Consider the following 9679-nt stretch of genomic DNA (forward strand, 5'->3'; position numbering starts at 1 on the left):
CTCTGGACCGGGACAGGAAGTCAGCCAGCCACTTGCCCACCCTGTGGTAGGCCTGGCCCCTGGGACCTATAAGGGCAAAGAAGAGAAATAAGCCCAAAAGCCTGCCTGAGAGGATCAGACAAGATCCAGAACAGAACAGATAGAAGCAGCAGGAAAGAAAGCATTTTGTGACCAGCTAAGTTCCCCGGGCTAGGAATGGTACCATTGTTAAGTGTTCCACTGCAGCACTGAGAAGGAAGTCGGCTCTCAACCCAGTCTTTCATCTTCAGGGGCAACATTCTCTGGACCAGTCCCAGGATTAGGCACTTAGGGTAAATCCCGTTGTGAGTGGTCCTGGAAACTGGAGGCAGACTCCTCCGAGAGCAGTGTGAACAGCTACTGACCAGGCTAACTCAGGAGACCAATAAGATAACAGTCTACCTTGGGTTCCCATGCCTGGCAGTATTCACCCAGAACCAGGATCACCTCTTGGCAGAAATACTGTAGGGAGATTGGGATCCCTTCTGGGAGTGAAACAAGATGACCCTTACGTCCCATATGTAAGATTTCATTCCCCCTGCCTGGCTGAGGTTTAAACAGGGAGTTAAGGTAGATGTATCTGGTTCAAATGGAAGCCGCCTTTCTCAGCCACGAGTCCCTTTTCTTCAGCCCCATCCCAGAGCACCTAGTTCTTCCCTCTCTTCCTGGGTTCCTTTGTGGTCTCTCCTCTCTTAGATGACCTGGGTTCCAGGCTCTACAATGGTCAAAGTGGGCCACTCCTGTTCCCAGGGCAAGCTTGCCCAGGCAGAAGCACAGGAAGGTAGATGAGACAGCGATGAGAGAGACTCACTGGTACCTCCTGTCCTGCCCTGCTGCCATCTGGACCCTTTCTCTCACTTGCCTGGCTAGATAAGCCTCACCTGGGCTCTCTTCAAGAAGCCTTTACTTGAGATGAGGCTAATCTGCTCAGCCCGGGGATCAGGAACTGTCACCTGATTTTGACATTTGAAACAAGGTGATTAAAGCTCCTGTGGATTTTAAAGACAGAATGAACTCTGGGGAAAGGAGGGCGGCCCCACGCCTCAGGCCATGCTCCAACTCTCCCAAGCAATGTGCCTCCCTGGCCCTGGAGAGATGGCAGAATCAGCGAAGAGCAGCAGGCCAGCCTCAGAGGCTAGGCTTGGCCAGATGGGGTGCTGCTGCTGCCACTTTCCTGGGATTAAGGAAGCAGCTGGCTCTGCCTCTCACCAGCAGGTGCCTTTGGGAGCGCAAATAATCTGAAATAATTTCCGTCACTGCTGAGGTTACCACGCCCCGCCCCCTCCCTCTTCCCAGTCTCATCTCCAGGCAACAGAGAAAGAAGCCCAAGAGACTTCTGGGAAGTGAGAGAACTAGAAAGAATCCACAACTAGGACAAAGTACAGAAACAGAGACAACCTGAGACCACTCCCCCCTGCCCTGAATAATTCTAGAGAGAACTAGGTATAATGAGGGGCTGAAGTGTGACTTTTCCCGGAAGAAGAAAATCTGGTGGCTCTCCTACTCCAGCTAGTAATGGACTTACCACTTCCCTCCCTTCAGGCCCCCAGCATGCAGTGAGCCCTCCCAGGGGACTCCCACGGGCTGGGAGCTGGGCTCTGTGGCTGTGTGGCTGTGTGATGGGGAATATGGCACACATGACTCCTGCTCTTACTGAGTGTATGTCCCTCCACTTACTCCTGAAAATTTAATGGCCAGCTCTAATTCTACCACTCAATAAGTCTGTTGCCTATCTCTCTGGCTGAGCCAAGATGACTTCTCAGAGTTGACATACTTCAACTCAGGTCTGCTCCTAAGCAGTAGCAAAATATTAACCTGTTTAACCTGGGGCTCCATCAGCCAGCCTAAAACTCCTGGCAAAAGCTTAATGGATTTTAAGGAAATCAAAATCAGTTAAAGAGGATACAGCCTCTGTCATTAAACATTTAGAAACCATCCCTCATTGAATGCACAAAACTCATTTTACATATTTTCCCCATAGTTCTCATAGTTCTCATAGTTCAGGTCCTTTGGTTAAACAGGAGTTTTCTATGTCAAATGAAACATGAAAATCAACCCTGGGTGTATGGGAAGGGTAGAGAACAAATGCTCTGGCTTTTCCTGTGTTCAGCAGAGATCCTTGGAGTCGGTGACATTTCTGAGGTCCTCCTTTCTCATCTGGTTTTCCCCAAACGCAGACAAACTTGTCCTTCCCCACGATAAGAGAAGTGTGTCTAAGCCAAAGAAACCCTCCAGGCTCCTCTGAGGTGTCTCACCTGGAAAGTGCTGGGTTCTTGCACTTTCCCCACACTGATTACCTGCACCACCCAGGGGAAGAAACTGACTAAACCTTTGTGGTTCTCAGCTGCACTGGCTTTAGGAGGTCAACAGTCCATCTGGTCTCATGATGTTTTTGTGAAGGAGATTATTGTATTTTAAAGCTAGAACCTAAGCCATGGGAGCTCTCCAAAGTCCACAGCAACAGACGCTCATCTCAAAGCCAGGGCTGGGGACCATCTTTGCCACCTTCCTCACTTAGAACCAAGGAGAGAACCAACCCAGAACCACCTCTGCTCTCAAGGGCCTGCAACAACTTTCCTGGTATCTCCTTGTGAGCTTCAGGGACTGAGGCTGGGAGGAAGTGAGGGGAACTGGGGAGACGGAAATGGGAGAGCTGCAGAGAGAAGGCAGGCCCAGGGGAGCCACCAGCTCATGATCAACTGAGGGATGGAAAAGGAGTGCATGGGGGAGGAGGGGACAATGGGATGAGTAGTGGTTGGGGCCTCACTGAATGACCACAGCTGACGAGAGAGCAGCATGTCTGGTTTGTGGGCCTGCAGTTCTGAGTCAGAGTGAGGCTATCGTGTTTCTAGCCCTGCGACCTCCCTGGAGTCCTGATCAACATGGGGAGCTGCCCTGCTGTTCAGGAACGTGGAGACCTGAGATTTTGCCGGCTTCAGCTCCTCCCCATAGGGAACCATCCTCCAGAGCCCTGGGACTGGCTACAAGGGAGAGAGGAGAACCCTCTTCTCTATTCCCAGAGGAACCTAGTTGTGCCCTAGAGAGTAAGAGAATGCAGCATTTCCCTTTCATGAGAGCAGAGTTCCCTCAAGCTCCTGTAGGGCTGCACTCCCGACCCACTGTTATCCCAGTACCAAGCGAGGTGACTAGCCTTGCTCCACAAGTGCATGTTAAATTGAAAGATATCCTTCCTGTACAACCTTGGCTGGCTAACCTCCCCCCACCCAGAATGTCTCTCTGTTCTTTCAGGGGCCCTAGAAAGTCATGAAGGAGCAAATATTTCCCCAAGTGCATAGACTTTCCTCTAGAGGTCAGGCCAGATGGCTCCAAGGCTTAGCAATAATTAAGCTTCTCTAAAGGGTTTTGAAAACTTCCCCTTCTGCAGCTCTCTCATCTGCAAAAAAATTCTTATTTTCAGGAGCCAGTTATAGCTCTCAATCCAAGACCATCACCTGCTTAGGGGATATTTTCCAGTAGGGGCTTCCCTCTAAAGGCCAAGTGAGTGGTAAAAGTCAAGTCCTTCATTTCCACATCAGTTGTCAGGTCTGTGAAGAACAATCAGCAGACACCTGATCCTGGTAAGCGAGAGGCTACAGTGAGGCCTTCCCACAGTGGGAGTGGCCTGATACTGGGATTTAGATGCGGAGAGTCTTCTAACTCAGTGGAAGTACCAAGTCTTGGCAAATACTTCAGAAGGATGAAAGAAGGAAGGAGGTGATGCCAAGAAATAGTTGAGAAAAAGCAAAATAGATAATAGGATTTTGTTCCAAAGCAATTTTACATATGCATTAAGGACAGTAAACTTATTAGACAAGCAGATGCATACACACGTCCACAAAGTAAGTACTCATTTTATTGGCTCCTCCTAACTTTTAAACATAACTTATTTAGTTCTTGGTTCCAAGATCACTAGCAGGCATTGCTCTACTTTGGGAGAAAACCCTGAACTAAGATGGCTGCTGAGTTTCAGCCAGAACTACATGAGTGAAGAGCATCAGGCTGAATAGCAAGAGCTGCAGAGTCTGGGCTGCTCTATATCATCCTGAACTATGTCAGGGTCAATGACAAGACACATATGAGTGCTTTCACAAGTTAAATCATCTTCAGTATGCTGTGTGTTAGCAGTGACATACTACCTTCAGCATACCCAAATGTAACTCATTATAGATCCCTAGCTACATGGAGCCTGCCTGGGCTTTTTACTGCTGGTTGTGGTACAGTTTAGTAGGCAGATTATATTCATTTAACTCACAATTATTTCAAATCTTTCCTCTTTATACGTCAGCCTCTAAAATGTGTTGCCAAGGAAAGCAGAGAAAAATCTACTAGGCTCATCTTAGAACCACAGATATCGCTAAAGAAAATATAAACGGCACCCCTCCCTGCTCAGATGTGAGGCCTTCTCATTCCGTAACAGACTCTAGGGATGTACAGAGGCAGTATTTTAAGAGATGTCAAAGATCTCTAATGGTGTCATTTTTGTAAATGAAAATAGGCTGAATTAATATCACCCAGACTGTCTTAATAATTACCTTGGTGTCCAAAGTACTGGGACCAAATTTGAGCAGAGTAAGTAAGTTCATTGGAAAATGAACATCACTGGGGACCAAATACTGACAAAACTCGATAATGTTCTATTTAGTAATCATCACTCTAAACCCAATTTTTTTGCTTTGGGGCCAAACCCAGCTCCTAGTTCATAATACTCTGCCATAAATTTAAATGCACATGAAAGATCTATCATTAATCTTATTCCAAATTTTTTCTTAATTGTTAATTTTTATAATCTTAATAGATTATAAAATAATTCACATAGATTTATAGAATACCTTTCCTCCTAAGATGCAGAGGAGAGATGAATAAAAAATTTTTAATGTAAACCAGGTTCATTAAGATACAATTCAAATGTTTCAGGTGCATAGTGAAAAAGTTTATTTATGATAGATTTCAAAACTCGGAAGAGAAGACAAAGAATGCACAAAAGCATCACAAAACTGTTACATAATATAAAAACACAAGAACAGAACTATTTAAAGAACCATAGCTCAGGATTATCTGTGTATCACAGCAACACATTCAGTGCCACAGGGTGGTAAAATATATTTTGAAGGCAAAACCACTCAGCAGGACATAAGGATTAAATAACATTTGGTACAGAGCTCTCAACTTAGAAATCATAGGAGATGTTGACAGCATTTCTCATGATGGGGGACATGTAAAACAAGTTGACTGTAATAAATGATTGGCTGGGATACTTTTGTATTTTAAAGAAAAGACTGTGATATTCCCTTCTGGACCCATTTTTGTAATGTCTGCATCAGTGCATGATATAGACCAATAAGGAAAGGCCTTTGTGGTTGTCAGTTGTTTAAACATTTACCAAGAAAACATGATTATCTTTCAGTCAACTGATAGATCTCAGTGCATGGCACCAAAGCAGGCCTTTCAGAAATGTAAGTAAATGGCATAAAGTAGTTTAGGGAATCTTCAAGCACCTCCCTCTATTCCAATTATCCAAAAGTCTGGCTTTCTTATAATCCATTGCTTTGATTACAAAGCAGCTTTCTTCTGGGAATTTCAAAACACTTCCCATTATTAAGGGAAAATGGGTACACCAGAGTCATGGGTCACAAAATTGCTTTCTCCAGACTTTATCTGCTCTTGAATATGGCTAAATGGAAATAATTCAACTTATTAAATGAAAACAAATTCATTTATGGGACAATAATCTCAGAAAGGGATCTTACTAGAGTATTTAATATGGAATTTCTTAGTAAAATGTACTGCTTAGGACATAAGAGAAGGAATGAAGATAATGTTTTCCAGATGATTCTTGGCCTGAACCTAAACACCAACAACAACAACCAATAACAAGGAACATTTTTACACAGAGGTATTTCAAACCTGAGTGAGGAAGAGAATTCAGGAAGAGAGCTCCTTAAACTGACTGTAAGTTAAGGGCTCTTCTGTAATCCCATATACTAGAATACTTCAAACTAAAACTTTAGGATTAATCATGACCCTATATCAGAACTTTCAGCAAATGTACTTTGTCCCCCAGAAGTCATTTCACATATATTATTTTACCCCTACATAAGCCAAAACCACCTGCTTAAAGTGACAGAAAACTGGAATTTAATAAAGAAGACTGTCTCTCTAGATTTCTGGGGCACCTTTTCTTCATCTCTTAGATTGAAGAAAAGCCATGAAATTAACTCTAGTCAACACGCTTGGGGACTGAAAGAAATCAAAGCACATATACTAGAAATCTGATCATGAGTTCAAACCAGTGACCAGAACCACAAATACTTTCAAAGCCAGCGCCTTGCCTTTGGACTTAGTTTTTGAGAAAATGACTATTTGTGAATGAACCCCACTATGGGGGCTTTAGGCAATTGGGTTTTCCTAGCTTAGTGACAAGAGATTTAAACAGGAGGGGTGTATGTGGCCTTCGTGGTTCAGACAGGGACAATGCAACACTTCAGATGGAGAAGTGATTTCTCAAATCCGGCGACACAACACTTAGCAAAGTTTTTCTCACACTTTAGGTCCCAAATCCTGCCCAACCTCATAATCTAAATAACTGGATCAATGTTAAAGGAGCGCCCACAGGTGCTGGACAGGTTAGACAAAGCAAAGGGGTGCCACTGACCATCACCGGGCACCAACTGAGCCAAAGCAGTTCCCGCCCGGGTGCCTCCCCCCATTCCCCGAAAAGAGGCCACCAGAAACCAGCTCTTGGGGGGTTCTCCAGAGAACGCTAAGGAGCTGCAAACTCACAATGAAACTGCACTTACAGCCAGTGACAGACTATAGTGCCCAGAGATGGACAGCTTGCTCTGTTTATTACTCAACTCAATTAATTTGTTGTCCTCATCCATACAGCACTGTCACATCCTCTTCACTCATTTGGTAAGGTTACCAAGAGTTCCAATTGCACGGTAATACACGAGTCACTCAGCTATCCCAACATGAAACTGTAAATCATAATCCCTGCCCTGCTCTACTTCCAACCAAGGTTGATTGCCTTATCTACTCAACTCACACTATTATTTAATTCTGGTTAATCAGGTAACCAGAGGCCCTGGAGACCATGCTGCCAGTGCTAAACAATACCACAATTAAGACATCAGAGAAATGAGGGAGCCTAGTCCATCTCTCAGCTGTGTGGATAGGATCCCAAGTAGGTGAAGACTGGGACTTTGGCCATATGGATACTTGCGATATACTGGGGTGATGGAAAGCACCCAGCTTGTGATTGGTTTTAGGCACCCATTCCCTACACACAATGACTTGCTCTCTTGTTAATACATCCCTTAACAAGTTACCCCTTGCAACGACAACAACAAAAAAGAAATGACCTTTTTTTCAGACAGAAACTCACTTTCTAACTCTTTTCAATCACTGAGATTATATTGGGATGGTGCTCTTCCCTTTTCTAGCAGATTCAGGTTTCTAGGAGTTCGACACTTTTGGCCAAGTGGAAAGAGACTAGTTAAAGAGGCTGATGTGGACCTTTTAGACCCAGGAGAAATTCTAAATGGAAGCTCTAAAAGAGAGAACACGCTGTGTCATTTGCTTCCATTTCCTGCTGTGTGTATGACCATCCCACACAGATTAAAGAAGATGGTGATTCCTACACCCCACAGGGAGGTCGGCCTACAGGGAGCACAGCTTGTTCACAAACATACTCTTGTGGCTTGAGGCTCTTCTGTGATGTTGGTCAAAATTAACCTATTTCATCCCTTTCCTGGCCATAGTCATAACCAACCAAGGCTACAGTGACACAACTGGAACTCCTCCCAGCCTCTTTCTGATCTCACCATCTTTTTTCTTGGCACCAGACTTGTAAATTCCAGAGAATATAGAGATGAAATCAATGCTCAGGTCAGGATTACACTTAGCAGAGGAGACCTACTCAAAAATACCCCTAAAGTCGACCCTGTTGGAAAAGACAGCAAAGTGGGTTTGGGGTTTCTCAGACAAGCACAATGAGAACCAGTGAGGCTTCTGGCTTAAAGAACAATTCCAACTAATGAAATGCAAATGAAATAACTAAACGAAATCAGGATATGAGAAAAATTCCAGGATACATTTGATAGCTTTTCTCTCTTCCCCTCATTTTATTCTGTTTTCATTCCTTACTATCAATTTAAAAAGGCAGTTCTCAAGCTTCATGTTCTCATGTTTCACTCATGCCCCTTCCTCTAAAACAATTGTCTTTTATGTAAATATTAGGGTCACGCAACTCTGTACCTTAGACCCATATACTCTGGGGGTAAAAGGCAACCTTTTGCAAAAAAGTGGTCTTAAAAAATAAATATCAAAATACAGACTGTAGGTTTGGGTTTCACCTAACTCTTTCAAAGAGGGACTGAGTAGGGCTCATCAAAAACATACAAACTTGGGGCCGGTCCCATGGCCTAGTGGTTAGGTTTGGCGTACTCTGCTTCAGTGGCCCAGGTTCAGTTCCTAGGCACAAACCTACACCACTCGTTGGCAACCATGCTGTGGCAGCGATCCACATACAAAACAGAGGAAGACTGGCAACAGATGTTAGCTCAGGGAAAATCCTCCTCAGCAAAAAAGAAAAAAAGACATACAGACTCAGATCTTTCTATAAATGATAAGTTTTACAATAATATTCAATCCCAGTGATTAATACAATACAGAGAGCTTTCAGATTTAACTCTTCCATATACATATTATAAGGGACAATATATACTTTTTAAAAGTCTGAGATTTTCTTTACTAAATAACAGATAAAAATACTTTTAAAGTGCATGAATCAATGAAGAAAAGAATAACTAAGAATGGCCTAATTTCAAGTTGCTACCTACTTCTATTATAAAGCTACATATTGTCTGAGGATTGAGTTTTAATTTCAGAGTCCTGAGGGTGTGTCATAAAGCAACAGAGATTGTAGTCCTTCCAGAGCAGCTTCACAATTACCCTCACGCTGACATGCCAGTTAAAGAAGAAAACAGCAAAAATTATGGCCTGAGGCGGGAGGAAACACAGCATGAGTTTTGAAAGATGGAGACCAAGAAACCTTTCTATGAGGACCACCTCCCAGATAATACACATTGAATGAAACAAGTCTGCTAAAACCCAGGGGCTCTCTGACACAGGACACCTGATGTCTGTGCACAGAACATATGCTAATTTGCCCCCTGTGAAAGGCAAGAGAATTGTGGAATCATCTTTGTTTAAAAATTAGCAGTTTAGGGGGCTGGCCCCGTGGCCGAGTGGTTAAGTTCGCGCGCTCCGCTGCAGGCGGCCCAGTGTTTCGTTGGTTCGAATCCTGGGCGCGGACATGGCACTGCTCATCAGACCACGCTGAGGCAGCGTCCCACATGCCACAACTAGAAGGACCCACAACGAAGAATATACAACTATGTACTGGGGGGCTTTGGGGAGAAAAAGGAAAAAATAAAAAATCTTTAAAAAAAAAAAAATTATAAAAAAAAAAAAAAAATTAGCAGTTTAGCATTATAAAATCGATGTGCTAGGTATACCTAAGGGTGTTTACTATAGACTTCTACTGTTTGCTGAAAATTTTTCATAATAAAATGTTGGAAAAAAATTAACACTTTAAACATGTCTTCCTTTCTAAAAGCCCCATCTCCAGCAAAAAGTAGCAAAACTAAAGAAATTGAAG

The sequence above is a fragment of the Equus przewalskii genome, chromosome 25 (genome assembly GCF_037783145.1).
Source record: "Equus przewalskii isolate Varuska chromosome 25, EquPr2, whole genome shotgun sequence".
NCBI classification, from domain to species: domain Eukaryota; kingdom Metazoa; phylum Chordata; class Mammalia; order Perissodactyla; family Equidae; genus Equus; species Equus przewalskii.